A 27,657-nucleotide genomic window follows, 5' to 3' on the forward strand; every position below is an offset into this window, starting at 1 on the left:
TTAAAGAGAAACCTATTGTATCAGCCTAGAAGCCTAGAGGAAGTGGGTGATTTCATAGTAAAAAAGCACATGAACAAAATGTACCCTAAAATAAGGAAAAAACAAATAAGTCCACGAGCCCTACAGGGACCTCTACCTCTTGCTGGTTCTTCTCCCACTGCTCTGGGTTTTTTTCTCCAGGGACAGAGCTGAGCCATTCCACAGCTCCCCTGAGAACTGACTATGCCCTTCCCATTCTGATGCATTGGCCAGGACCCTTTGGATGGCAAGGGACTAGACATACTTACTGAAGTAAGATAAACTAATAATGGTGGAAATAAATTAATGCTTGAAATAGGCAAGTTCAGAGTGGGTTTAGACCTGACAGCCCAGGGGCTCACACTCTCACCATGGGGCCTGGACCCTCTCCACCCCTCCAACCTGCTAAGTGCTCTGGCGTGGACGCATTCCCAGGCTGCCTGGCAGCACGGAGCCAGCAGCAGCCTTCACAGGTCGGTGGGGAGGAGCTCTGGATATACTCCACAACCTTGGACTGAAGTCAAGTTGTGTTCGTTTTTTGTTTTGTTGTGTTGGTTTCAGGAGTAGAGTTCAGTGACTCATCACTTACATGCATCACCCAGTGCTCGTCACAATTAGTGGCCTCCTTAATCCCCGTCCCCTATCAGCCCATCCCACACTCCCACCCTCCGTCAACCCTCAGTTTGCTCTCTACCCTTTAGAGTCTCCTATGGCGTCTTCCCATTCTCCTTTTTTCTACCGTACCCCCACCTTCCCTTGTGTTTTCTTTCTTAAATTATGCATATGAGTGAAATCATTTGAGTTGTATGTCAAACAGTCAGTGACCAGGCAGACATTTCACTCCTCTTCTAGAGCCCAAGACTGAGGGGTAGAAAACCAATGCTCCAGCTCAACCTGAGATATACATGGGACCTAAGCAAGTCCCCTCCACCCTTGAGGACCAGACAGAAGAGAAGGAAGAAAGCTAATCATACTTAAACCTGACCCTGGCTCTGACTCTGGCTCTGACCGATCCTAGCCCCTGACTCCTGACCCCTAACCCAAGTCCAGCTGGGACTGGGTCTCTGAACCTGACCCTGATCCCAGTGTCCACGCTGCCCCTACCTCCACCGTTGACTATATAATACCTTTTCCTCCAACTGCAGCTTCCAAATGTAGATGATTGAAGCTTTGTGCTGTTATTCTTTTTTTTTTTTCTTAAGATTTTATTTATTCATTTGACAGAGAGAGAGATCACAAGTAGGCAGACGGGCAGGCAGGAGGAGGGGGCAAACAAAGCAGGCTCCCTGCTGAGCAGAGAACCTGATGCAGGGCTCCATCCCAGGACCCTGAGATCATGAGCCGAGCCAAAGGCAGAGGTCCAATGCACTGAGCCACCCAAGTGCCCCAGTGTTATTATTCTTTTAAATAACTTTTGAGGGTTTTCTTTTTTTAAATTCATGTATTTATAAATCCGTATTTAGTTAATTTTTAGTATAAATATATGTTGCTAAAAGGTGTTTCTTAGAATTCTAATAAACAGTGAAGGACACAACTCAGTTTTGTGTTATCAGAAGTACTATCTGTAAACTAGTGCATCAGAGAGCATTTGGGGCATATCTAAATCTTTGCTTCTATTTACTTACTAAAAATAGTTTAATATCATATTCCAGAGAGAAATTATACCTTTATTTCATGGGGGAGGGGCAATGGTATTTTTCCTGGAAAAATTAGATTCTTAGTATTATCTGTCTTTTGTATCCATCACCTTTTAAATAATATTTGTTATTGAAAATATTTAAAATTTTGAAATTAAATTTGCAAGTATGTTGTATGTTTATGCTTTTGTTATTTGATTCACTAATAACTCACCTACATAAAGAACAGTTTCTGCCATATTCCTGGAAAATATTTTAGAGTTGTGGATGTTAGATTTCCTCCCCACCACCCCCATCTTGCCTTTTTCCTGTAGAATTACAAATTAAACAGCTATTAATGGTTCGTTTGTTCAACGATTAAAGTCCTACGTGATCTGAGTTCAGACCGGAGCAATCCAGGTCGGTTTCTATCTATTATAATTACTTCTCCCAGTACGAAAGGACAAGAGAAGTAGGGCCTATTCTACAGGAAAGCCTTAGGACTAATAGATGATATAATCTCAATCTAACCAGTCCACTCCCCCCATAACCCTAGAAATAGGGTTTGTTAGGGTGGCAGAGCCCAGTAATTGCGTAAAACTTAAACCTTTATTCCCAGAGGTTCAAATCCTCTCCCTAACATCATGCTTATAATTAACATTATTTCACTTATTGTACCAATCCTACTCGCCGTAGCTTTCCTGACATTAGTAGAACGAAAAGTCTTAGGATACATACAACTTCGCAAAGGCCCAAACATTGTAGGACCCTACGGCCTCCTACAACCAATTGCAGATGCTGTAAAACTTTTCACAAAAGAGCCATTACGACCCCTAACATCATCTATTACCATATTCGTCATAGCCCCTATCCTAGCCCTTACACTAGCCCTAACAATATGAATCCCACTACCAATGCCCTATCCCCTTATCAATATGAACTTAGGGATCCTATTTATACTAGCAATATCAAGCCTAGCTGTTTACTCTATCCTATGATCCGGATGGGCCTCAAACTCAAAATACGCCCTAATCGGAGCCCTACGGGCCGTAGCCCAAACAATCTCCTACGAAGTCACATTAGCCATCATCCTATTATCAGTCCTACTAATAAATGGCTCCTTTACCCTATCCACTCTAATCATCACACAAGAACACCTATGACTAATTTTCCCTGCATGACCTTTAGCTATAATATGATTTATCTCAACCTTAGCAGAAACTAACCGCGCCCCGTTCGACCTAACTGAGGGAGAATCCGAACTAGTTTCAGGGTTCAACGTCGAATATGCAGCAGGACCATTCGCCCTATTCTTCCTAGCCGAATACGCCAACATCATCATAATAAATATCCTCACAACTATCCTATTCTTCGGCGCATTTCACACCCCCTACCTTCCAGAATTATATTCCATTAATTTCACTATAAAAACCCTCTTATTAACAACTTCTTTCCTATGAATTCGAGCATCATACCCCCGATTCCGCTATGACCAACTAATACACTTGCTATGAAAAAATTTTCTTCCCTTGACACTAGCCTTATGTATATGACATATAGCCCTCCCCATTATAACTGCGAGCATCCCCCCACAAACATAAGAAATATGTCTGACAAAAGAGTTACTTTGATAGAGTAAATCATAGAGGTTCAAACCCTCTTATTTCTAGAACTAAAGGAATCGAACCTAATCCTAAGAACTCAAAAATCTTCGTGCTACCAAATTTACACCAAATTCTAAAGTAAGGTCAGCTAATTAAGCTATCGGGCCCATACCCCGAAAATGTTGGTTTATCCCCTTCCCGTACTAATTAAACCCCCTATTCTCACCATTATCATATTTACTATTATCTCAGGGACTATCATAGTACTAATAAGTTCCCACTGATTAACAATTTGAATCGGATTTGAAATAAACATACTAGCCATCATTCCCATCCTAATAAAAAAATTCAGCCCACGAGCAATTGAAGCAGCCACAAAATATTTCCTCACCCAAGCCACTGCATCTATACTCCTAATACTAGGAATTATCATAAACCTATTATTAACAGGACAATGAACAGCCCTAAACATCCTAAACCCAATCGTATCTAACATAATAACAGTAGCCTTATCAATAAAACTAGGATTATCGCCTTTCCACTTCTGAGTACCCGAAGTAACCCAAGGAGTCCCATTAATGTCAGGAATAATCCTACTAACTTGGCAAAAAATTGCCCCCCTATCTGTCCTATACCAAATAGCCCCCTCCATAAACACACACTTATTAATAATTATAGCATTCATATCTGTCTTAATTGGAGGATGGGGAGGCCTTAACCAAACACAACTACGAAAAATTCTAGCCTACTCATCAATCGCACACATAGGATGAATGATCGCCGTAACAACATATAACCCAACCCTGATATTACTAAACCTCACAATTTACATTATAATAACACTAGGAACATTCATACTATTTACATTCAGCTCATCTACAACTACACTATCACTATCCCTTACATGAAATAAACTCCCACTAATCACCTCACTAATCCTTATCATCATACTATCACTAGGAGGCTTACCACCACTTTCAGGCTTCATACCCAAATGAATAATCATCCACGAACTCACAAAAAACAACATAATTACTGCAGCAATATTCATAACAATCACAGCCCTACTAAACTTATACTTTTACATACGACTAACATACGCAACAGCACTAACCTTATTCCCCTCAACAAATAACATAAAAATAAAATGGCAATTTGAAAGCACAAAAAATACAACCCTATTACCCCCATTAATTGTGATATCAACTATACTTCTCCCACTCACCCCAATAATACCAACACTATTCTAGGAGTTTAGGTTAAAAAGACCAAGGACCTTCAAAGCCCTAAGTAAGTGACACTCACTTAACTCCTGATTCCCATCATAAGGACTGCAAGGGTATATCTCACATCTATTGAACGCAAATCAATCACTTTAATTAAGCTAAGCCCTTCCTAGATTGGTGGGCTACCATCCCACGAAACTTTAGTTAACAGCTAAACACCCTAATCAACTGGCTTCAATCTACTTCTCCCGCCGCGAAGGAAAAAAGGCGGGAGAAGCCCCGGCAGGGTTGAAGCTGCTTCTTTGAATTTGCAATTCAACGTGATATTTCACCACAGAGCTTTTGGCAAAAAGGGGACTTAAACCCCTATTCTTAGATTTACAGTCTAATGCCTTTATCAGCCATTTTACCTATGTTCATTAATCGATGATTATTCTCCACTAATCACAAAGACATCGGCACCCTCTACCTCTTATTTGGTGCATGAGCCGGAATGGTAGGGACCGCTCTCAGTCTACTGATCCGTGCTGAACTAGGTCAACCTGGCGCTCTGCTAGGAGACGACCAGATTTATAATGTAATCGTAACTGCTCACGCATTTGTAATAATTTTCTTCATAGTAATACCCATCATGCTTGGGGGCTTTGGGAACTGACTTATTCCTTTAATAATCGGCGCACCTGACATAGCATTCCCACGGATAAACAACATAAGCTTCTGGCTTCTTCCGCCCTCTTTTCTTCTCCTACTAGCTTCCTCTATGGTAGAAGCAGGTGCAGGGACTGGATGAACTGTATACCCCCCTTTAGCAGGAAATCTAGCACATGCTGGAGCATCCGTGGACCTGGCAATCTTTTCTCTACACTTAGCTGGTGTTTCATCTATCTTAGGGTCAATCAACTTTATTACTACTATTATCAACATAAAACCGCCTGCCATGTCACAATACCAAACTCCACTATTTGTTTGATCAGTTTTAATTACAGCCGTACTTCTTCTTCTGTCCCTGCCAGTTTTAGCAGCCGGCATTACTATATTACTTACAGACCGTAATCTAAATACTACTTTCTTTGACCCAGCCGGAGGGGGGGACCCTATCCTGTACCAACACTTATTTTGATTCTTTGGGCACCCAGAAGTTTATATCCTGATTCTCCCAGGATTTGGTATCATTTCACACGTCGTAACTTACTATTCAGGAAAAAAAGAACCATTTGGTTACATGGGAATAGTATGGGCAATAATATCAATTGGTTTCCTAGGATTTATCGTATGAGCCCACCATATATTTACTGTGGGCCTGGACGTCGACACACGAGCATATTTCACTTCAGCTACTATAATCATCGCTATCCCCACAGGAGTAAAAGTATTCAGCTGACTAGCCACTCTGCATGGAGGAAATATCAAATGAGCTCCTGCTATACTATGAGCCTTAGGGTTTATTTTTCTATTTACAGTGGGGGGTCTAACGGGCATTGTACTATCTAACTCATCACTAGACATTGTCCTTCACGATACGTATTATGTAGTAGCACATTTCCACTACGTCCTTTCAATAGGGGCAGTATTTGCAATTATAGGTGGATTCGTCCACTGATTCCCACTATTCACAGGCTATACCCTAAATGATGTATGAGCAAAAATTCATTTCACGATCATATTTGTAGGAGTAAACATAACATTCTTTCCTCAACATTTCCTGGGCCTATCAGGCATACCTCGACGCTACTCTGATTATCCAGATGCTTATACAACATGAAATACAGTGTCCTCCATGGGCTCATTCATCTCATTAACGGTAGTCATACTAATGATCTTCATGATTTGAGAAGCTTTCGCATCCAAACGAGAAGTATTGACAGTTGAATTAACCTCAACTAACATTGAATGATTGCATGGGTGTCCCCCTCCATACCACACATTCGAAGAACCAACCTACGTACTATCAAAATAAGAAAGGAAGGAATCGAACCCCCTAAGACTGGTTTCAAGCCAATATCATAACCACTATGTCTTTCTCGATAGGAGGTATTAGTAAAAATTACATGACTTTGTCAAAGTCAAATTATAGGTGAAAGTCCTTTATATCTCTATGGCATACCCTTTCCAAATAGGCCTCCAAGATGCAGCCTCTCCTATCATAGAGGAACTTCTACACTTTCACGATCATACACTAATAATTGTTTTTCTAATTAGTTCTCTTGTACTTTACATTATTTCAGTAATATTAACTACCAAGCTTACGCATACAAGTACTATAGACGCCCAAGCAGTTGAAACAATCTGAACCATCCTACCAGCCATTATTTTGATCATAATCGCTCTACCCTCGCTACGAATTCTCTATATGATAGACGAGATCAATAACCCCTCTTTAACCGTAAAAACTATGGGTCACCAATGATACTGAAGTTATGAATATACAGACTACGAAGACTTAAACTTCGACTCCTACATAATCCCAACTCAAGAACTGAAACCAGGAGAACTACGACTTCTAGAAGTGGATAATCGAGTAGTGCTCCCAATAGAAATAACAATTCGTATACTAATTTCTTCCGAGGATGTATTACACTCATGAGCCGTCCCATCCCTAGGATTAAAAACTGATGCTATCCCAGGACGCCTTAACCAAACTACTATTATAGCCATGCGACCGGGACTATACTACGGCCAATGCTCTGAAATCTGCGGCTCTAATCACAGCTTCATACCTATTGTCCTTGAGCTAGTACCTTTATCATACTTCGAAAAATGATCTGCCTCAATACTATAAATTCACCGAGAAGCTAAATAGCATTAACCTTTTAAGTTAAAGATTGAGAGCATAAATCTCTCCTCAGTGATATGCCACAATTAGACACTTCAACATGATTTATCACTATTTTATCAATAATTGTAACCCTATTTTTTATATTTCAACTAAAACTATCAAAATACAACTTTCCAGAAAACCCTGAACCAAAATTAGTGGCTACATCAAAATCTACTACACCTTGAGAAAAGAAATGAACGAAAATCTATTTTCCTCATTCACTACCCCTACAATAATAGGATTGCCTATCGTCATCCTCATCACCATATTCCCAAGTATTATATTCCCCTCACCCAACCGACTGATTAACAACCGACTCATTTCTATCCAACAATGATTGGTTCAATTAACATCAAAACAAATGCTGTCCATTCACAACCAAAAAGGACAAACTTGAGCATTAATACTAATATCCCTAATCCTATTTATTGGGTCTACTAACCTGCTAGGTCTCTTACCTCACTCATTTACCCCTACCACACAACTGTCCCTGAACCTAGGAATAGCTATCCCCCTATGAGCAGGCACAGTAATTACTGGATTTCGACACAAAACAAAAGCCTCTTTAGCCCACTTTCTACCACAAGGAACCCCACTACCCCTAATCCCCATGCTCATTATCATCGAAACTATCAGCCTATTTATTCAACCCATGGCCCTGGCCGTGCGACTAACAGCTAACATCACAGCGGGCCACCTATTAATTCACTTAATTGGAGGAGCCACCCTAGCCCTAATAAACATTAGTACTGTTACAGCAATAATTACCTTTTCCATCCTTGTCTTATTAACTATCTTAGAATTTGCAGTAGCCCTTATTCAAGCTTACGTCTTTACCCTACTAGTAAGCCTATATTTACATGACAACACCTAATGACCCACCAAACACACTCATATCACATAGTTAATCCAAGCCCATGGCCCCTGACAGGAGCTCTTTCCGCCCTACTTACAACATCAGGACTAGCAATATGATTCCACTACAATTCATTGTCTCTTCTAACCCTAGGAACTACAGCTAATGTACTAACCATATATCAATGGTGACGAGATGTGGTCCGAGAAGGAACATTTCAAGGCCACCATACCCCACTGTTCAAAAAGGTTTACGATACGGAATAATCCTCTTCATCACATCCGAAGTCTTTTTCTTCGCAGGCTTCTTCTGGGCTTTTTACCATTCAAGCCTAGCCCCAACACCCGAACTTGGAGGGTGCTGACCACCTACAGGTATTACACCCCTAAACCCCTTAGAAGTACCATTACTAAATACCTCTGTCCTCCTAGCCTCCGGAGTCTCTATTACTTGGGCCCACCACAGCCTCATAGAAGGGGACCGCAAACACATACTCCAAGCCCTATTTATCACAATCTCCCTAGGCCTGTATTTTACTGTCCTGCAAGCCTCCGAATACTACGAAGCTCCATTCACAATCTCAGACGGAGTCTACGGCTCTACATTTTTTATAGCCACAGGATTCCACGGCCTCCATGTCATTATCGGATCTACATTTCTTATCGTATGTTTCCTACGACAACTAAGCTACCATTTTACATCTAATCACCATTTTGGATTCGAAGCAGCTGCCTGATATTGGCACTTTGTAGATGTCGTATGACTATTCCTATATGTATCTATCTATTGATGAGGATCTTATTTCTCTAGTATCAACAAGTACAGTTGACTTCCAATTAACTAGTTCTGGTCTAACCCAGAGAGAAATAATAAATATAATATTAACCATACTTATCAATGTATCCCTAGCATCTCTACTTATTCTAATCGCATTCTGACTACCTCAACTAAATGTCTACACAGAAAAAGCAAGCCCATATGAATGTGGTTTTGATCCCTTAGGATCAGCACGCTTACCATTCTCCATAAAATTTTTCCTGGTAGCTATTACATTCTTATTATTCGACCTAGAAATTGCACTACTACTGCCTCTACCATGAGCCTCACAATCAATTAACCTAAAAACTACACTCACCATAGCACTAGCCCTAATCTCCCTACTAGCCGCAAGCCTAGCCTACGAATGAACTGAAGAGGGCCTAGAATGAAGCGAATATGATAATTAGTTTAACAAAAACAAATGATTTCGACTCATTAGATTGTAACTCATATTACAATTATCAAATGTCCGTAGTATATATCAACATTTTTCTAGCCTTTACTCTATCCTTTATAGGGCTACTAATCTACCGATCCCACCTAATATCCTCTCTTCTCTGCCTAGAAGGTATGATGTTATCCCTCTTCGTCATAATAACAGTCACCATCCTGGCAAATCACTTTACACTAGCCAGTATAACCCCTATTATCCTCCTTGTATTTGCAGCCTGCGAAGCAGCATTAGGCTTATCCTTGCTAGTAATAATTTCCTCCACATACGGAACAGATTATGTACAAAACCTAAATCTATTACAATGCTAAAAATTATTATCCCAACCATAATATTAATCCTCTTAACATGACTATCAAAACCCAATATAATTTGAATTAACACAACAGCTCACAGCATATTAATTAGTCTGATCAGTCTAACGTACCTAAATCAACTCACAGACAATAGCCTAAACTTCTCATTACTATTCTTCGCAGACTCTTTATCAACGCCCTTACTAGTACTCACAACATGGCTTCTTCCCCTGATGCTCATAGCAAGCCAACACCACCTGTCAAAAGAAACTCTAACCCGCAAAAAACTCTACATCACAATGCTAGTAATATTACAACTGTTCCTAATTATAACATTTACAGCCACAGAACTAATCATATTCTACATTCTATTTGAAGCTACTCTCATGCCAACACTAATTATCATCACTCGATGGGGCAACCAGACAGAACGACTAAATGCTGGCCTATACTTTTTATTTTACACTCTAGTGGGCTCCTTGCCCCTCCTAATCGCCTTACTATGACTCCAAAACAACTTAGGTACCCTTAATCTCTTAATCATACAATACTGAGCACAACCCTTACCAAACTCTTGATCCAACACCCTACTATGACTAGCATGCATAATAGCATTCATAGTTAAAATACCCCTATATGGCCTCCACCTGTGACTACCAAAAGCCCATGTAGAAGCCCCTATCGCGGGATCCATAGTCCTTGCCGCCGTACTCCTTAAGCTAGGAGGATATGGAATGATGCGAATCACCATACTACTAAATCCACTAACAAGCTACATAGCATACCCCTTTATAATACTATCATTATGAGGGATAATCATAACCAGCTCCATCTGCTTACGCCAAACAGACCTAAAATCCTTAATTGCCTACTCCTCTGTAAGCCACATAGCCCTAGTAATCATAGCTGTACTAATCCAATCACCATGAAGCTATATAGGAGCAACAGCCCTAATAATTGCTCACGGTTTAACATCCTCCATGTTGTTCTGCCTAGCTAACTCCAACTACGAACGTATTCACAGCCGCACTATAATCCTCGCACGAGGATTACAAACACTCCTACCACTAATAGCTGCATGATGACTACTTGCCAGCTTAACTAATTTAGCTTTACCACCCACAATCAACCTAGTAGGAGAGTTATTCGTAGTAATAGCCTCATTCTCATGATCCAACATTACCATTGCCCTAATAGGAGTAAACATTACCATCACCGCCTTATACTCCTTATATATACTAATCACTACACAACGCGGAAAGTGTACACATCACATCAAAAATATCAAACCATCATTTACACGGGAAAATTCCCTTATAGCCCTCCACCTCCTACCTCTACTCCTCCTGTCACTCAACCCTAAAATTATCTTAGGGTACATTTACTGTAAATATAGTTTAATAAAAACATTAGATTGTGAATCTAACAATAAAAGCTCAAACCTTTTTATTTACCGAAAAAGCACCACGCATGAACTGCTAACTCATGCTCCCGTGTATAAAAACACGGCTTTTTCAACTTTTAAAGGATAGTAGTAATCCATTGGTCTTAGGAACCAAAAAATTGGTGCAACTCCAAATAAAAGTAATTAACTTACTCACTTCCTCTGTACTTGTGACACTACTAATACTTACTTTCCCCATCATAATAACTAGCACGACTATATACGCCAACAAATCATACCCTCAATACGTAAAAACCGCTACTTCATACGCCTTCATGATCAGCTTAATTCCCACAATGATATTTCTCCACCCCTCTATCCTTCCCCTCCCCCTTCCCCCACTCCATCCCCCTCCCCGCCTCCCTCCCAGCCTTCCTCCCTCCTTCCCCTCCCTTCCTCTCCTCCTGCCCCCTCATCGGTCTTTCCTCCTCTCCTGTCTCCCTCTCCCATCCTCCTGCCTTCCCTCCCATCCACCTCCCTCACTCCCACCCTGCCATCCTCCTCCTCCTCTCCCTTTCTCCCACCCTGCCTCCCCCATCCCCCCCTTCCTCCTTCCCCTCCCTCCCTTCTTTCCTTTCTTCCCTCTTTTCTCTCCCTCCCTCCACTCTCTCCCTCCCTCATGCCCTCCTCAGCAGAAGATCTGGGGTCCCTGCTCTGTACTGAGCACAGGGGCTTCATCAGTGAGCACCCCCAACCCACAGACCAGCACACTAGCCAGAAATGGACGGAGAACCAGTTCTTCATTTCAATAGTTTCTGAGTTACCTGTTTGTTCCTATGGTTAGTATACTGTGCAAGGCCTTGAAAATGTTGTCCTCATGATCTCTGCTGGAGAGTTTCTTAAAAAGTCTCTGGTTTATAGGTAAAATCATCCAGAATTAATCTCTCCATGCTGGGAAAAGTATGGCATTTCCCCCAAATACTAAAAATAGAACTCCTGTATGATCCCACTACTGGGTAGACATTTGCAGGAAATGAAGTCGGTTTCTCGAAGTGAGATCTGCACACTCTCACCCAATCTCGCCAAGGAGGGACGGACACCCTTAGCAACAGGGCCCCCATGTGGGAAGTCCTAGGCAACCCTTCCATAGAGGCAGGAGCCTTCCTGGACAAGGGGCTGCCGAAGGGCTGGGCGGTCTCCACAGCAGCACATTCAGTGTCCTGGATACTAGGAAGAGAGGGAGTACAGCACCAGGCCAGTGAGCATTAGGACACACTCCCTCAAATTTGGCACCTTGGCAAATTAAATATAGAAACTGAAAGAATAAAAAAAAAAAAAAAAGAAACTGAAAGAATTTTGCATAGAGCAGAAGCAGGAAGGTCCCTCTGATTCCCAGCCATCAGCCTTTCTTCCCTGAAGCAGGTCAAAATACTCCCATGTGGCACTATCTTTCCCCAGACCACAGGAAGGACGTGCTGATCACCAGAGTCAAGGAATTTAGGGCCACAAAGGCTGTAGGAACAAAACTGGTTAAACTAACCTTTGTCTTCCTAGTTACTTTTTTACCATTTACCAGCCCTAGCTCAAATCCCTTTGTCTCTCAATTCTTCACACATTGGTTGCTTCTCTGCTTAAAACATAGAACTGTCCATAGTTTGCTGTGAAGTGTGTAAACCTGGTGATTCACAGACCTGTACCCCTGGGGATAAAAATATATGTTTATCAAAAATAAAAAATTAAAAAAAAAAAAAAAAACATAGAACTGTCTGCCCCAATCGCCTCTGCTGGTCTCAATGTTCTCGTGAGGCTCCCACCAGAAAAATCAATACACTTTGCCAGCTTTTCTCCTGTTCCTCTATCTTTGTCAATTTCCAGACCCAGCCAGGGATCTTAAGAGGAGTTGAAGAAAACTTTCCTCTTTTGCAGCCCTAGGTGTGTGTGTGGGGGGTGGCAGGTGGAGTCAGGAAAACCCATCCCATCTTCCTGAACTTGGTTAAAGCTGCCCTCTGCTGGGAAGTAGCACAGGGCTGTGCATGGATGGGGGAGCCAGGGAGAGGCAGGTGGAACAGGTAGGAAGTTACCTGACCTGTAGCCGGGGGACTTGGTCCCACTGACAAGTTCAGGGTGTGATGATGAATATTATCATGGAAGCATCCTGAATATCAGACCTTCCCCACCCTAGGCTTCATTATTGCTGCTCATTATGGTTGCTGCTATTGGCTTAGTGACTTTTCTGAACAAATATTGTCCAATCTGTTTTCTGTGCTGTGTGGCCACTAAACCCCCGTGCTGTTAACTTAGTGGTCAGCCAGTGACTGGGCAGAGAGGTCACCCGTTTCCAAGCTATGGCTACAGATATTGGAGGGCCCCACAACCTCCTCCTCAAGTTCGAATAGTCTGCTTGAGGGGCATGGAACTCAGAGAAACATGTTACTTACTAGATGACCAGTTCATTAAAAGGACAGAACTCAGGACCAGGCAGCCAGAAGTGATGAGCAGGGCAAGGTGTGTAGCAGAGGCTTGGAGCTCCCCTACTCTCAGAGTGAAAGAGGTCTTTACCTACCTTCACTCTGACTTTTATCTGTACTTCCTGACTACGTCCCTCCTTCCGGCTCATTTGTTAACTCAAGTCAAAGACTCGGTGGGCACCAAAACGACCCCTCAAGCAATAACCACTGCCTACGGGAGCCTGGGTGGCTCAGTGAGTTTAGCCTCTGCCTTCAGCTCAGGTCATGATCTCAGGGTCCTGAGATCGAGCCCCACATTGGGCTCTCTGCACAGCGGGAAGCCTGCTTCCCCCTCTCTCTCTGCCTGCCTCTCTGACTACTTGTGATTTATCTCTGTTGAATAAATAAGTAAAAATCTTAAAAAAAAAAGAATAACCACTCCCAACACAAGCAAGACCCTGCATGATGGACCCCAAGACAATGGTTGACTTGAACTTTACTGACCCCCTGCACCTGCCCACCAACATTTGCCCTAGATTTTCCTCATATAAAAGCCCAGGAGACCATGCCAGTCCTCTGCCTTTTGGTGTTGGCTGCACTGAAATAGATTCCTTTCCTGTGTCACCACCACTTATCTCTCTGCCTTTGGATCTGGGGCACTGTGAATAGTGCAATGTAGCAAGTCAAATACCAGTTATCCCCCTGCCCAGAGTCCACTGCTGTTGCTCCTTTCACTGCAGTTCTGCTGTTGGTTTAGGGACATTTCTGAATTGATTTTTCCAAATCTGTATCCCTTGTTGTATGCGGCCACAGAAGTGAATGTAGTGATCAACTGTGAATGTAGTGGTCAACTGTCAATTGGGCGAGATTTCCTTAAACATCTGGAAGATTCCCTTCTTCTGAAAAACAAAACAAAAGAAAACAAACAAAAAAACAACTTCCAGTCTTTGCAGATGGGGAGGAGGGCTCTGAGTGTGTGAGTATTGGGATGCACCTTCAGCACCAGCACCTTCAGCACCTTCAACACCAGCCTCTTAGCACTCTGCCTAGGCCTTCACTTCCTACCTGCTGAGTCTGACAATCACCAGAGGGCAGAGCCTAGGGCTTTCTCAGGTTGGCCCTGAGCAGGCACCCAGCCTATGCATGCAGTGTCCTAGGGGCTCAGGAATAGGTCAGAGTTTCTAGGCCTTTCTTCCCTAAAGCTCCCCATCTACTCACTGATTCTGCTAGGTTTCTATTTGCCCCAACTCTTACCCATTGTCCGAGGCAGCAGAGACTCATGTATGCCTTTAAATAGTTTGGACATCGAATATCTTCCTTTGCCACCTCACTACTGGCAGAGTTCGTGGAAAGCAACAAGTCACAGAGGAATCCAAGTGTCTGGACTTGGTGTTTCCCCTCCTGAGATGGGGACATCTGTGAGAGGAGCAGGTGGCCAGCTGGTGGGGGCGGAGTGCATGTACCTGTTGTGGACAGGACAGATAGGACAGGTGAGGCAGAGACCCCTGGGGTATGTTCCTGCATCTGGCTGAACTGGTCTTCAAAGCTTCAGATTGGTTGGGATCATCTTCAGGCTGAAGAGGAAAATGAGGGGAGTAGAGGGACCTGTTGTCTAAGCTCAACTTAGACAAGAGAGGGGTGAGCCATTCCTTTGGGGGAAAAGTGTGGCTCATGTGGTCCAGGCTCATGTGGACAGAACTTGGGCCCATTGTGCTACATGAAATAAGCCAGTCCCTAAATGACTGATACTGGAGGACCCCACCAGTGAGGGACAGAGAGTACTCTAATTCATAGAGGTGGAAGGGAGCTGCTGGGTGCTGAGGCTGGGGAGGGGGAATGGGGGATTCAGGTCTCATGGGTAGAGGTTCAGCTTGATGATGATGAAGAAGTGGCAGTGATGGAAGGAGGTGGCAGGTGCAGAACAGTGAGTGTATTTATTGTCACTGAATTGGACCCTGAAATGTGCTTAACAGTATCAATTGTATGTCAGTTACACCACAATAGGAAAGAAGTGAGTCAGGAGGATGGGGTGAGTCAGGAGGATGGGGCCATTACAAGTCCCAGGAGGACAGGGATCCTGTATCTTAATTCTCACTCTCATGCTCTGTGCCTTGTTGGAGCTCACAGTTGGCACTCAGTGAATGCTTGCTAAAGATGCTGTGCAGGCAGATGAGGGCACAAGCACAGACCCACTGGTGGGCACTGAGGAATCCCAATGGGATGTGCATCCAGACTGAGTGCCCACATTTCACAAGCGCCAGCACAGAAATAGCCATTTAAAACCAAGGCAGGTGACCATAAGTTGTATTACAAAGCAGTGATCATCAAGACAGTAGGGTGCTGGCACAAAAACAGACGCATAGATCAGTGGAACAGAATAGAGAACCCAGGGGTGCCTGGGTGGCTCAGTGGGTTAAAGCCTCTGCCTTCAGCTCAGGTCATGATCCCAGCCTTGGGCTCTCTGCTCAGTGGGGATCCTGCTCCCCCCCCCCCCACCTCTGCCTGCCTCTCTGCCTTCTTGTGATCTCTGTCTGTCAAATAAATAAATAAAATCTTTAAAAAAAAAAAAAAAAAAAGAATAGAGAACCCAGAAAATGGACCACAACTTCATGGTCAACTAATCTTAGACAAAGCAGGAAAGAATATCCAACGGAAAAAAGAAAGTCTCTTCAATGATTACAGCCAGTTCCTTAATTCCGCAAAGTTACAGAACAAAATATCAATACACAAAAATCTCTCTTATTTGTATACACTAGCAATGAATCATCCAAAAAGGAATTTAGGAAAATAATTCCATTTTAGGGAATATCAATACTGACCAAATACTTAGGAATAGATGTAATCAAGGTGCAAGTCTTGTACATTGAAAATTGCAAAACATTGCTGAAAGAAAGTAAGGGAAACCTAAATAAATCTGAGAACACCCCATGGTGATGAAAAGATGTACTACTGATAAGATGGCAACAGTACAAATGCAATATGGAAATTCAATGTATCCCCAAGGAATTTCACAGAGGCCTTCGGGAAGAAATGCACAAGCTAATCCTAACAGTCATATGGAATTTTAAGGGGCCACAACGTAGCCAAAATCATCTTGAAAAAGAAGATTAAAGGTGAAAGGTCATACTTCCAAAGTCCAAATCTTAATACAAAGCAACAGTATATAAAACACTGTGATACTGTCATAAAGGTATGTGCACACCCTGAAACAAATAATACATTATATGTTAACTAATGGAATTTAAATTTCAAAAAAAAACTAAAATAAATAAATAAAATAAAATAAAATTTTAAAGTATGCATACAAATCAGTCGGACTGGGGCACCTGGGAGCTCAATGGGTTAAGCCTCTGCCTTCGGCTCAGGTCATAGATCTCAGGGTCCTGGGATGGAGCCCCGAATCAGGCTCTCTGCTGAACAGGGAGCCTGCTTCCCTTCCTCTCTCTCTGCCTGCCTCTCTGCATACTTGTTATCTCTGTCTGTCAAATAAATAAATAAAATCTTAAACACACACACACACACACACACACACACACACATCAGTGGGATTTAACTGAGAGCCCAGAAATAAACCCCCTCATCTATGGTCCTCTTAATTTTGAAAAGGATGGACAACATCACAGCGGTAGGACAGAATGGTCTTTTCAACAAAGGGTGCTAGACAAAGGGTACAGAGGAATGAAACTGGACCTTTACTTCACACCACAAATAAACATTAACTCAGAATAAATTAAAGGCTTAAATATAACAGGTAAAGTTATAAACTCTAGAATAAGTAAATGGGAATAGATCTTCATAACCTTGGATTTAACAATGCTTTTAGATATGACACCAAAGCATAAGAAGGGAAATAGACAAAATAATATCCTCAAAATTAAAAATCATTCCTGGGTGCCTGGGTGGCTCAGTTGGTTAAGCATCTGACTCTTAATTTTGGCTTAGTCCTGCTTAAGATTCTCTTTCCTTCTCCTTCTACCCCTGACCTCTTGCACACTCCCTCTCACTCACTCTTAAAGCAAAAGTAACGTAAAAAAAAAAAAAAATCTTTGTACATCAGAAGATACTATCCAGAAAGTGAACAGACAGCCCCCAGAATGGAAGGAAATATTTGTACAAGCATATGGCCCACTGATATACATCTAAAGGGACTCAGGACAAAGGTTTTATTACCAGTAATGAATAACTTTTCCCCAACATTAGCTTAGCTCCTCAAGGTCCTGGAAACCTTTCTTCCAAAATTCCTTAGAGACTTTCCCTATCCCTAACCCCCTTCCAACTTGCAAGTATATAGTGGACCACTCCTCACAGCCCTGGGGCAGCAGCTCTTTTTGCCCACGGGTCCTGCCCACGGGTCCTGTCCCCGGGCTTTAACGAACCATCATTTTGCACCAAAGATGTCTCAAGAATTCTTTCTTGGTCTTCAAGTCTGGACCTTACCCCACCAAACCTCATTTATATCCAAGACTTCATCACTATGAAGCAATAAAATAAAATGCCACATTTGTGGGAAAAACTATGGTGGCTCCTCAAAATATCAAACACAGAATTCCACTGCAGCCTATATGTCCCCAAAAACTGAAAGTAGAAGTACCCTTATTCAGAGCATTTCTCACACCTTATTCAGAGCCAAAAGGTGGAAGTCACCCAAGTGTCCACTGACAGATGAATGGATGAGAAAAATGTGGTTTATACACCATGGAATACGATTCAGTCTTAAAAATGAAGGGAGTTCTGACAGGCTACAACATGGGTTGAACCTGGAAGTCATTATTCTAAGTGAAATTAGCCAGTCATGGAAGGAAAGATACTGTTTGATTCCACTTGGATGAGTCTGGGACACAAAGCTGGATGTGGCTGCAGGGGCCAAGGGGAAAGGACAATGGGGAGTTGGTGTTTCATGCATGCAGACTCCCTCCGGGAGAATGAGAAAGTTCTGGAGAATGGTGTACAACCGTAGGAACTTAGCTAAGGCCAGAGAACTGTGTACCTGTGATGTTTTAAGGGGTCAAAGTTCTTATGTTTAGTCACCGTGAAAAAGTGAGTGAGGGACTGATGTGTGTCACAACGTGGACAGACACTGAAAACAGCCCCAGTGACATAAGCCATATAGAAATACCACTCAGATTGGAGCAGTCTGTGTTCCTTAAATCCATCAAGGTTACCCAAATAAGGGAAAGTCCTGGGAGAAATTCCAGAAGAAGAAAACTGGATCCGAATGGAGAAGACATTTCAGACCGTCGGGCAGGTGGTGACAGCTGGAGTGGGCCTGTGGTCTGGGTTCACAAGTGGGAACCGTCATGATTTCCTCACTTGGGGTTACACAGTGGTTCCATGAGATTTCCTCACTTGGGGTTACACAGTGGTTCCATGAGACAGTGTCCCTGTTTGGGGTAAAATGCACCCAAGTAGCCCATGTGAAGTGGCAAACGTGATAAAGAAACGACAGCTGGGGAGTCTGAGTGTGAAGATAAAGCATATTTGTTTTGCTGTGACAAGTTACTGCAGATCTGAAATCACCGCAGACTAAATGACTCTTCCAAATGTCCATGTTAGCACCATGTCACAGAACCAGAGAGCACATCAGACTTCAGGATGGAGGTCAAGCCCTCCCAGATCCAGGTCTCCCACCATGGAGAGGCCACTCGCTCTTTGGAGGAGGCCCTATGTTAGCAAGAGACTTGTGGGAGGATTAAACTCGGGCCGCCTGTCTCGGGTGCAGTAGGAGCCATGGGATTTAGAGTTCTAGTTTTCCACAACGCTCCCCCACAACCTGGTTAGAACTCTGCAAAGCAAGAAGGGAAGCCTCAGTAAAAGTGGACTGGGAATGCCAGAAAGGGAGGCTGGAAGGGGGTGCCTCGTGCTCAGTGCACATTAGAGACCCCACACTGCAATCCTCGACAGAAGAGACTCATCTGTTCCAGGTCCCGCAGGGAAGCTGGAGGTTCATCTCCTACAAGAAATTCACCATCCCCGCAGCTTAGCCGGTGAGAATCCTCCATCACCCGGAACCCCTGCCTTTCTTTAGGGGACTTTCCTTCCAAGCACCCCTCCAACAACTTCCCTCACCTTGTCCATGACCTACTGAGCAGGTGACAGACCTGTCCTCTGACAGCCGTGAGACACTGATGACAGACATGGAGGGAGACACGCAGAGACGGGAAGACACTGTGCTCAGGGAAGAACTGACACTGGGAAAGTACCTACTCTCCCTACAGTCATCTACAGAGTCCGTGCTACTCTGTTGCTCCTGGACTCCCAGACTCCAGACCAACCCTGGAGCGGGTGTGGACGCGGGAAGGACGCCTCAGGGCTTAGGCTGGGGGAGCACGAGCCCCAAGGTGGGCGGCAGCTCCCTGACTGCAGACGGTCTGAGAAGCCCCAGGAACAGAATCCTGGGGCGCACAAACACGGATGCAGGATGCGGGGAGCATCCGAACCCAGAGAGCAGAGACCTGACAGGCCCCCACACAGCACCGCCGTGGACGCCTCGTCACCACACACAAAACCATGGAAACTCCACCATCTACACAGCGCACTGTCCTCAGTGGGATCCTGTGATCACACGTCGCTCAGGTTGCTTCTCACCTTCTCCTCCCCCTGCGAGTCCTGAGGAGGCCGGGCTCCTGTCTGTGTGGATGTGGCCCCACATCCTCCAGAAGCTCCCACAGAGGGTCCGGAAGAGGTCCTGCTCCTGGCTGAAGGGAAGTGCAGGCCCCTAACCGATCCCGGAGCTGGGCTCGAGCGCCCCCTGCGGGCGGTAGGGGCAGTGCATGATGAGGTGCGCTCAGTTCAGTGGAGACACTGTACCCTCTCCCTGGTCCAGCTGAAGCCATTGAATTTTGGAAATTCAAACTGATATCCAGCCCGATATCCCCTGACATCTCCAGAAATAGGAAAAATTAATTGGAAGTTCTGTGGAATTAAATGAAATGCAGATACCAACTTTATAACCTACCAAAATTCATTCCGAATTGTAGATAAATTTAAAAATTAAAAAAAAATTAAAAATTAAAAAAAAAATGCAAGTCCATCAAAATATCTAAAAGAAAACATAAAGGAAAATCTACATGACCTTGGGTTTGGTGAAGACTTTTAACACACAAGACCAAAGGCTAATCCACAAGAAAAGAAAATTGATAACATGAACTTCCTAAAATGAAAACTTCTCTGTGAAGTTGCTTGCTCAGAAAACTAAGACACAATCCACACACGGAGATAAAATTATCACAAAACACATATCTGGCAAAGCATTTGTAATCAAAAGATACAAAAACTCTCAGAACTCAACAAAAAGGAAATAACCCAATTGATCATTGATACGTATCTGAACAGATGCCTTGACCAAGAAGACATACAAATACAAAATAAGCACACAAATACAAGCTCAACATCATCTATCCTTGGGACATAACAAATTTAAACAGCAGTGAGATAGTGCTACACACCTGTTACCGCTAAATTATAAAAAAAAAAAAAAAACAACAAGAATACCAATTGTTGGAAGGTGAGGAATGCTCCTTCCAACTGGGAGAAATATTCCCTGAGGCCACAGAGGAAACCAGTGTGACAGAGTTTTTTTTTTAAAAAGCTAAGTAAGTCTCACCTTACTAACTAAAAATCGCACTTCTAGTATTGAGACAACCCAAACAAAAATTAGCATGGAGTTAAGCACAGCAGCTCTATTCATAATGGCTGAACACATAAAGAAATCTGGATGTCTTTCCATGAATGAATCCTGAAGTAAACTGGATGGCATTCAGGTGAAGCAAGCAGAACATGGCATCCCAATTATGCCTCTTTGGTGCAAGGATTATTCGAGTCTGATCAATTTTAAGAAATAGCAGACATGAGAGAATCTGAAAACGGAGCAGATGTTGCCATTTGTTGAGTGAAGTGTACACTTGTAAAGGAAAGCTCCATTTGTAAGCCCGTCTCCCTCTGTGTCAGGAACAGAATGACTAAATCTCAAGAAACTCTTACCAAAAGAGAAGGCACTGACTTAAACCTGTGTAACAACCATTTCCTTGCACACTGTGCTCACCTGATAACATCCTCTAACTGGCCTTCTCACCACTGAAAATCTTTTTGTCTTTAGCTGAAGATGGCATTTAAGGTGAGGGCTGGGCCACTTTGAGGAATTACTCCATTTTCCAGCATATCTCCCGTGTAAACAGGACATATGCATGCTACTAAACCTCTTTTTGTTTTCCTCCTGTTAATCTATTCAACAGTAAAAAGGAATGAACCCCATACAAAGACATGGATGAATCTTACATGTATTTTGTTAAATGGAAGAATCCATTCTGAAGACTCCATTTATAGGTCATTCTGGAAAACGCAAAACTACAGAGATGACAAAAGGATGAGGGGGTGCAGGTTTGAAGTATTCCCCATGATATTATCGTGCTGGGTACCTGTCACTCTGCATTTGTCAAAACCCAAACATCTTCACATCCCAAAGAGTAAATCATAATCTACTAAAATTAAGAGTTTAGGATGGGCGAGTCTCACAGGATGGCCTCGGGACCAAGGCCAGGAAGCACACAATGTGCCACTTTGTCACGTTGATGATTTTAAATAAAAGTTACTTAAGAGTCTCTGCAAGGAGGACACTCAGACCCTCCTCTGTCCTCAGGAAGCAGGAAATCTATCTCCGTGTGAAGATGTCCCTGTACCCAGAGGCAAAGAGACTTTTGACATCTCCAGAGATGAGAAATTTAGAGCCCCAAATTTAGAAGATTTTATAAATGACCCTTGTTAGTTTTTACTAATTTACTACCCCAGCCCAAATTCGGTTTAGAACTCCTTATAATTGAAACTCCTAAGGTTGTTTCCTTTCTGCTCTGAATTCCTCACAATTTTACTTCTCTTTATCCAGAAAGTAAAAACAACCAAACAAATAAAAAACCAAAACAAAACAAAAAAAAACAAAAAAAAAAAACAAACAAAATCAAAAACAAAAACAAAAACAAAACAAAATCAAAACAAAAACAAAAACCACAACAAAAAAATTCCCTGTCTTTGTCATTTCTTTGGGTCTCAATTTCTTTATTGGGCCTTTGTGCATATGTAATTATACTTTTTTCCCTCTTCTGCTGTTAATCTGTTTCATATCATTCTAGTCCTTAGTCCAGCTGCAAGAACTTTTTAAAAAAGATTTTATTTATTTATTTGACAGACAGAGATCACAAGCAGGCAGAGAGAGAGGAGGAAGCAGGCTCCCAGCTGAGCAGAGAGCCCAATGCGGGGCTGATCCCAGAACCTCGGGATCATGACCTGAACCCAAGGCAGAGGCTTTAACCCACTGAGCCACCCAGGCGCCCCAAAAACTTTTGATCAAGGCAAATTTCTTTCTCCCTTTCAAAGGAATACAGAGTGTGACAAATAATCTGACTGTATTATAAGTGCATAAAAAAAAAGTCCTCCTGTCACATGGGTGGCAAGATGTGCTGACCTAGTAACTCTGGAAATGAATCCGTAAATTGAAGAAAAAATGTACGTTCCCAGTGGACTCTATTTGTTAAAGTTCTTTCCTATCAGGGTGGTGGCTAACAGCTCTGAAAACACCACACCCACAATCTGGAATGGAGCAAGGAATTAAATACATTAATAAATTAATGGCAGTGACAGGAGCTAGTTTGCCACTGCTAGAGTACAAAGTTACAGAACCGCAGAGGGAGAAGGTCGCAACAACCCTGTGGTGATGGACCAGGCTGGAGACATCAGCATCAACTCATCTGAACTTAGTATGGCTACAGACCATTCCAAGTGGAAATCTTTAATTAGGTGGGTTTCCATAGGTTGGAATATTTGCATGTATTGCCTTGCACTGTCCGCTGAGCACATTCAGTTCCCACGGTGAGACTTTAATACCATTCTCTAATAAAAGGAGTCAGGGTTCTTTGAAGAAATTGCTGACCATGACTGAGACAGTAAGTAGAGCAGCCAGGATAATCTTGGAGTAAAAGAAAGTAAGGAGGAGGTACCAAGGGTACCAAAAAACCCCACAGAGATGAAATGATGTCAGTGGAAAACAGGTGTTCTCAAACACCAAAGCAGGAATGAGCCCAGCAGCCGAACACCAAGCAACAGCCTAAAATGACTACCCAGGTGGGTACAAAGGAAAGAGTCGTTTAAAAGGAAGCCACAGGCCCAAAATGGAGTCACTTATGTTAAGAAACCCAGGCCTGCAAACCAAGACTTAATACCCAACCAAACTGTGATTTCACACACATGCCCCACGTAACATTTAACCAGTTAACCTGGAAAGTGTACTGACTGGCCCCTTCTGGCCCTGTTAGGAGAGCAACATTTCCTAAAACAACACATCTTTTGTGAGTTCCTTCTTTCAATTGTCTCTCTGCCTTTAAAAACTTTCCCATCCCTGCAGTTCAAAAGAGCTCCTTTCTATTTGCTACATGGGTTACTATCTGATTAATGAATCCTTCAATAAAGCCAGTGTGATCTTTTACTCAGTTTGCATTTTTTTCAAGATTTTATTTAACAGAGAGAAAGAGAGCACAAGCAGAGGGAGCAGCAGGCAGAGAGAGAGAGGGGGAAGCGGGCTCCCCACTGAGCAGACAGCCCGACATTGGGCTCAATCCCAGGACCCCGGGATCATAACCTGAGCTGAAGGCAAACACTTAACAGACTGAGCCACCCAGGCGCCCCTCAGTTGCATTTTTATTAACAGATTACATAGGTTTTCTACCAGAGGGATTGAATAGACCTCTCCTATCAGAATTCCAAATAATAGATGGAGACAGCTGTCCATCAGGGAGCTGTGCTAACTCCCCTTTCCTAAAATGTGGGCTCAGCCAGCGTATTCCTGCTCAAGAAGATGTACGATATGCACGTGGGAAAGAGTGACTTCACAGTGGGGAAGACTGACCTTGACCGGATGACCATCGTTAACACGGACAGTGACAAGTCTTCCTACTGTTTAGTGATGACAGAGACTTTGTCTCTGTGATCCTCTTCCTTGAAACCTATGACCCCAGTCTAACCATGAGAGCAATAAATAAATCCTAATGCAGGCCTGTGTACAAAATGCCTGACCAGTCCTCCTCAATACCATGGAGGTCATTGAAACAAGATGAGTCTGAGGGCTTGTCCCAGCCAAGGAGAGTCTACAGAGACATGATGACCACGTGTCCTGCATGGGATCCTGGAACCAGACAAGGTAGAACAGAGCGAACTTGAATAAGTATGGACTTGAGTAAATAATAACATATCAGTATTTTTTTCCTTAATTGGGTTAATTCTGACAACAAAACAAAACAAAACAAAAAAACAGAAAAAGAGAAGAAATGAAAGGTTAAAGAGAAACCTATTGTATCAGCCTAGAAGCCTAGAGGAAGTGGGTGATTTCATAGTAAAAAAGCACATGAACAAAATGTACCCTAAAATAAGGAAAAAACAAATAAGTCCACGAGCCCTACAGGGACCTCTACCTCTTGCTGGTTCTTCTCCCACTGCTCTGGGTTTTTTTCTCCAGGGACAGAGCTGAGCCATTCCACAGCTCCCCTGAGAACTGACTATGCCCTTCCCATTCTGATGCATTGGCCAGGACCCTTTGGATGGCAAGGGACTAGACATACTTACTGAAGTAAGATAAACTAATAATGGTGGAAATAAATTAATGCTTGAAATAGGCAAGTTCAGAGTGGGTTTAGACCTGACAGCCCAGGGGCTCACACTCTCACCATGGGGCCTGGACCCTCTCCACCCCTCCAACCTGCTAAGTGCTCTGGCGTGGACGCATTCCCAGGCTGCCTGGCAGCACGGAGCCAGCAGCAGCCTTCACAGGTCGGTGGGGAGGAGCTCTGGATATACTCCACAACCTTGGACTGAAGTCAAGTTGTGTTCGTTTTTTTGTTTTGTTGTGTTGGTTTCAGGAGTAGAGTTCAGTGACTCATCACTTACATGCATCACCCAGTGCTCGTCACAATTAGTGGCCTCCTTAATCCCCGTCCCCTATCAGCCCATCCCACACTCCCACCCTCCGTCAACCCTCAGTTTGCTCTCTACCCTTTAGAGTCTCCTATGGCGTCTTCCCATTCTCCTTTTTTCTACCGTACCCCCACCTTCCCTTGTGTTTTCTTTCTTAAATTATGCATATGAGTGAAATCATTTGAGTTGTATGTCAAACAGTCAGTGACCAGGCAGACATTTCACTCCTCTTCTAGAGCCCAAGACTGAGGGGTAGAAAACCAATGCTCCAGCTCAACCTGAGATATACATGGGACCTAAGCAAGTCCCCTCCACCCTTGAGGACCAGACAGAAGAGAAGGAAGAAAGCTAATCATACTTAAACCTGACCCTGGCTCTGACTCTGGCTCTGACCGATCCTAGCCCCTGACTCCTGACCCCTAACCCAAGTCCAGCTGGGACTGGGTCTCTGAACCTGACCCTGATCCCAGTGTCCACGCTGCCCCTACCTCCACCGTTGACTATATAATACCTTTTCCTCCAACTGCAGCTTCCAAATGTAGATGATTGAAGCTTTGTGCTGTTATTCTTTTTTTTTTTCTTAAGATTTTATTTATTCATTTGACAGAGAGAGAGATCACAAGTAGGCAGACGGGCAGGCAGGAGGAGGGGGCAAACAAAGCAGGCTCCCTGCTGAGCAGAGAACCTGATGCAGGGCTCCATCCCAGGACCCTGAGATCATGAGCCGAGCCAAAGGCAGAGGTCCAATGCACTGAGCCACCCAAGTGCCCCAGTGTTATTATTCTTTTAAATAACTTTTGAGGGTTTTCTTTTTTTAAATTCATGTATTTATAAATCCGTATTTAGTTAATTTTTAGTATAAATATATGTTGCTAAAAGGTGTTTCTTAGAATTCTAATAAACAGTGAAGGACACAACTCAGTTTTGTGTTATCAGAAGTACTATCTGTAAACTAGTGCATCAGAGAGCATTTGGGGCATATCTAAATCTTTGCTTCTATTTACTTACTAAAAATAGTTTAATATCATATTCCAGAGAGAAATTATACCTTTATTTCATGGGGGAGGGGCAATGGTATTTTTCCTGGAAAAATTAGATTCTTAGTATTATCTGTCTTTTGTATCCATCACCTTTTAAATAATATTTGTTATTGAAAATATTTAAAATTTTGAAATTAAATTTGCAAGTATGTTGTATGTTTATGCTTTTGTTATTTGATTCACTAATAACTCACCTACATAAAGAACAGTTTCTGCCATATTCCTGGAAAATATTTTAGAGTTGTGGATGTTAGATTTCCTCCCCACCACCCCCATCTTGCCTTTTTCCTGTAGAATTACAAATTAAACTTTTAAATCCAAGCTCCTTTTATGATTTGGAGAGAGACCTTGAGCAGGGGGAGGGACAGAGGGAGAAGCAGACTCCCTGCTGAGCAGAGAGCCCAATGTGGGACTGGGCTCAATCCCAGAGCCCTGAGGTCATGACCTGAGACAAAATCAAGAGTTGGTGGATTAAGTGACTGAGCCACCCAGGCACACCGGCAATGCTTTAAAATGAGCAAACAATCCTCTCCCTCAGCGGGTCTGGGCACCTTCAATGTGCTGTGTCTGCAAGGGCCCTGTAAGAGATGTCTCTCTTTAGTTCTTCACCGTCCGCTGTCCCGTAGGTATGAGCCTTGTTGGTTTTCATAGCTAGATGGGGTTTTTTTTGGAAGGGGGGTCATCTCTCAGGTGGAGGTCTTAAAAGTTGGGGTGCTCAATGTGGGGCATGAACCCTTCAGTCCTCCGGGAGAAGTTCAGGGTTCTCAGTTCCCTCCTGATCCTGGGCCTAGATGTTCGGGATATGGTTTATGGGGAGATTGTCTCAGTCTTTCCTACCACTTCTATGAGATTTTTTCCCCCTCAGCTGCACACCTGCTTTTAGGGGTTTTCTATGCAGGAAAGTGTTCTGTATGCTGCTGTAGATTGGTGTGTCCCTGGGAGGAGGTGAGTTGAGGATTTTCCTGTGTCACCATTTTGAATGGAAATCCCCACAATACACTGTAAGGAACAGAACTCCTTTAGCGTTGCTGTGATCCGATGTCACATCAGCTGTCTAACTGAACATCGTGTTGCAGCTGAGGACAAGCTGACTTATGTCCTTCCGCGCCTCAAGTCCAAGGATTTGCCCC

The 27,657-nt window shown here is 43.1% G+C and overlaps 2 pseudogenes; both read left to right on the top strand.

Annotated features, from left to right (window-relative positions):
- Positions 1-4,837: 4,837 nt before the first annotated feature.
- Positions 4,838-8,156, top strand: LOC123389125 (annotated as a pseudogene).
- Positions 7,277-8,317, top strand: LOC123386975 (annotated as a pseudogene).
- The last annotated feature ends 19,340 nt before the right edge of the window (positions 8,318-27,657 follow it).

The sequence above is a fragment of the Mustela putorius genome, unplaced genomic scaffold, assembly GCF_011764305.1.
Source record: "Mustela putorius furo isolate JIRA1106 unplaced genomic scaffold, ASM1176430v1.1 tig00003949_pilon_pilon_pilon, whole genome shotgun sequence".
NCBI lineage: Eukaryota > Metazoa > Chordata > Mammalia > Carnivora > Mustelidae > Mustela > Mustela putorius.